The sequence below is a fragment of the Panicum virgatum genome, chromosome 1N, assembly GCF_016808335.1.
Source record: "Panicum virgatum strain AP13 chromosome 1N, P.virgatum_v5, whole genome shotgun sequence".
Lineage (NCBI taxonomy): Eukaryota > Viridiplantae > Streptophyta > Magnoliopsida > Poales > Poaceae > Panicum > Panicum virgatum.
In genome coordinates this window covers 35,950,831-35,955,046 of record NC_053145.1, presented here as the reverse complement: position 1 = coordinate 35,955,046, position 4,216 = coordinate 35,950,831, and the positions used below count along the sequence as shown (strand labels likewise).

The 4,216-nt window shown below is 40.7% G+C and overlaps 1 long non-coding RNA gene across 1 annotated transcript; it reads left to right on the top strand.

The window, feature by feature from the left end:
- Positions 1-1,700: 1,700 nt before the first annotated feature.
- LOC120654063 lies at positions 1,701-3,824 on the top strand. The gene is made up of 3 exons (XR_005666964.1): positions 1,701-2,133; positions 2,678-2,918; positions 3,478-3,824. It is a non-coding gene; the product is annotated as an uncharacterized LOC120654063 (long non-coding RNA).
- Positions 3,825-4,216: the final 392 nt, after the last annotated feature.

Below are 4,216 nucleotides of genomic sequence, written 5' to 3'. Positions count from 1 at the left end.
CCTCGTGCTCCACATTATTGCGGGGTAGACGGCAGGTGGTGACAGCCCTGTCCGTCCACTACGAAGCTGCTTCGTGGTTAGTGCACTCCCCCCTGTCCGAGTACGGCGTAGAGCCACAAGTCGGAGGTCCCTAATAGTACATGGGTCAGACTGATGCCCGAAGTAAGCAAGTGAGAGCTGGTTTACCTCTCTTAAGTATCTTTTCTCTTAGATAACCACACTACCTAAAGGCCACCCTTCTCTCTCTTTCTCTGAGTATTCTAGTTAGAAGATCGTTATACCTCCGATCCTCGTGGAAATACGATACCCTGAATACTCTCCGAGTGAAGTGCTACAATGGTATTTTCCGTGCGGTTGCGGATTTTATCTGCGAACGTTAAGAAATACCAACAAGCATTTTTGGCGCCGTTGCCGGGGATGGGCTTAACAACCTCGTTCCTAGTGATTGCGCTAAGAAATGTCAACATACTTCTCTGTTGATAGGTTCAGGAAGGCATATGCATGTTCTTTCAATCCTATGACATCTAAGGATAGTTGGTCACATGTTGATTTAGGCTACAAAATCAAAAAGCCTAAATTAAGAAGGAAACCGGGCAGATCAAGAATATCTAGAATGAAGTCATATGATGGGGTCGGCACTAGCAAAAAGAGGAAGCCATATTCTGAATGTAATGAACTAGGCCACATAGCCAAGCATTGCCAAGGAGGTCTCACTACTAGTCAAAAGAGGAAACTTTCAACTTCACAAAATGAATCATCCTCACAAACCTTAGCGTGAGCGATGGATTTCTAACTATTTGTAATTTTTTTCATGCTATACATTGTCAAACTATTAACTTAACCATTTTTCTACGTTTGTGTGAAGTGCAAGTGCAAAGGAAGAGGGAGAGGGAGGGGAAAAGAAAGAGGAGGAGGAAGGGCAAATCCAAGTGAAAGTGAAACCGGAACAGAAGGTGCTGCAGGAGGGAGGGGAAGAGGAAGAGGAAGGGGAAATCCAAGTGAAAGTGGAACCGAAGGTGTTGGAGGAGAAAGGGGAAGAGGAAGAAGGGGAGGAAGAAGTGGAGGAACATGAGGGTGACTAGCTTCATTGTTAGGAATAGATGCATGAATATGATGCATCCACTGATCATGTAATATACTTGTCGCTTTTGTTGGACACCTATGTTGGAATGTGATGTGGTTGTGCTTCTCATTTGGATATGTATAATGGCGTTGTGATTTGGTGGTACATCTATTTTGATATGTATGATGGGATATTATATATATATATAATCCATTCTACACTTGCTTGTAGCTACTCCCACGTGTATATCTCATGATGTATGATGTATCTGACCCAACAAAGAGTGTGTATGTGAAGTATATGATCATACTAGATAATATATAGTAGTATATACATTAGGTATGTGACCATACATAGAGTATATGGACATACTTATTTTTAATATATAATAATATATAATCATAATATATTTAAAAAATAGGGTTGTTTTTGAAATTTTACACATATATCTATTTGCAGTATCTTAGAATTAGTATATGAACATACTCAAAGTGATAAATGAGTATGTGTACATACATATGATGGTATGCTGATGATGGGAGTAGCTACACGCGAGTGTAGAAAAAACTCGTCCTATATAGGAAAAATCCATTCTACACTTGCTTGTGGTTTCAATTTAGTTTTGTTATATATATATATATACCTATGTGCTATACTACACCCTAGGTGTAGAATAAGTATTCTACACCCAGCACATAAACCAACTAGCCCACCAACCATCCTCTTTGCCCGACCCGATCCAACCTCCCACTTGGCCCACGGCCCATCCACGAGTCATGTTACTACCCACCAGGCCACCACCCTGTCCACGCTAACATGCTGCCCAAACAGCGATTCGAGGCTCGATTCGGCGGCGGCGGCGACGACGCGATTTCAGGTGGCGCATCCCTCCCGCCCAACTACTCCTGCGCACCCTAGCGCGGTGTGGATCCCAGACAGCGCACCCGAGCAGCGGCGGGAGCCCAGGCGGCATGCCCTCCCGCACCCTTGAGCGGGGACGACGACGACGCCCGTGGCTTGTGCCGGCCGCTGTTCTCCATCGAGTTCTCGTTCTTCGCCGCTACAAGTGGGTAAGCACGCGTCCCCTCCGCCCGCTTGCTTTTCCGGTGTATCCTTGTAGATTCGGCTCGGATTGGGATCACGATCCAGTAATTTTTGTGCCAACGTCCAGTATCAGTAATTTTTATGTAGGTCAGTATTACCAAGTTTTTTTTTCCTTAGGCTCAATAATATTTCCCAACACCATATTTTTTGTGATTACCGAATGTTGATGATGAGCTGAGTAGTTAGTACAATATTCATCTTTAGTCCAGTAACTTGTTAGCTCAAGTACAATTGCTCTTTTTTTGTTAGGTCCGTTAGTTCAGTACCACACGTGTGTCAGTAAATTTTGTTCATATGATCCATACATTGGTTTTTGTCGTAGTATTTCAGTAATTTTTTTATGTGTTCAGTTGTTATTATCACAAATTATTCAGTAATCTTTAGTTGGTATCATAAATTCTTCAGTAATCTTGTTTAGGCCCATAATTTTTGGATTTTGCCCAGTACTTTATTCTAGTTGTCCAAGGTATATCAGTATCACTGATGGAAGCTATTTTTTATCTATAACAGTGATGTAAATGCCAAGGGTTAAAATCAAAGGCGATCTTCCTAAAGGCATCAAAGGTATATCATTGAGGGATAGCCAAGGTGCCGAGTTCCGATAGACCTCACACAGACCCAGCCTCGAGATCTTGAGATAGTCCTGCAGACGCTGCACTGGACACAGTCTTAATCGGAACGTGCAGCTGTAGGCTGTGGTGATGATGAGATAGCTACACCAGCTACATTCATCCCGAGCTCACTAGATGAGGTATTTAGTAATTTTTCTACTTTCAGTAATACTTTTTTTGCCTAGTTTAGGCTCAGTACTATATTATTTTCAGTAGTTGTGTTAGCGTCTAGTATCAGTAATTTTCGGTCACTACTAAACATTTGATGCTTTGAGTTAGTACAGTAGTTCTGTAGTCATTACTGAACTACTGGATGAAATAATGAATTTTTGGTCTATTATCAGTAATTTTTTGTTTGGTCAGTAGTACCATGGCTTTTTTCCTTTGGCACAGTAATATTCGTAACACCACTTTTTTTTGTCGGCAATTACTAAATGTTGATGCTCTAAATTAAGTTGTTAGGACAGTAGTTTAACCCAGTAATTTGAGCTAGTTGTTTAGTTTAGTAGTTTTTTTAATAGTAGCAGCTCAATTTCGTTCTGCCTTTTTAGTTTCAGTAGCCCAGTAATTTATGCTAGTGTAGTTTTCAGTAGTGGTTCCAGTAGTTCAGCTGTTTACATGCGAGCTTGTAGTTTCAGCAAGTTTCTGACACTGTTATCAAACTTATATCATTAATAGTCTATATTTTTTATATGATAGGGGTGTAAACGCCATGGATTAAAATCATAGGCGGCATTATAAAGGCATCAAAGGTATACCATTGAGGGATTGCGGAGGTGTCGAGTTCCAGATGGACCTCACACAGACCTAGTCTCCAGATGCTTTCGTGGTCGCGACATAGGACACAGTTGAATTAGAAACATGCAACTGTATATGGTGGTGATGATGAGAATACTCCAGCAGCTACACTCATTTTGTAGATCTTTTTAGACTACAAGAGACTGTTAATTTGTGACTAATATGTATACAGATTCATGCTCACCGCCAATTATATGTATATACTTGGATTTTCGGTAATCTAGATAAACAATTATTCAGTATATGCACTTCCAGTAATATTGTATATTTTTGAGAAATTGTTTTCTAGTAATACCCATGTACATGCTTGGATTTAGTAGTGCAGAGTTTCAAGTACATCCAATAATACCTATGCACATTTAGATTCTGTAATACATTGTATAATTCCAATGTATGTCTTGGATTCAGTAATACAGATATCATCTAGTAATACATGTTCATCAACATTGCTGGGTCTTTCGCCTTGTGCGCCTGTATACATTTCGTCATGCGCGTTCTAGGCATGAGCTTGTGGTTATGCTAAAGCACAATCCACGTAAAAAGTCACGCCATCCATCCCTGCTGTTCTAGCACAAACCATTGCTTTTTTTTTGCACCTATCATGCTTTGATGTATTTGATGTCCTGTGGTCATCCCCCAA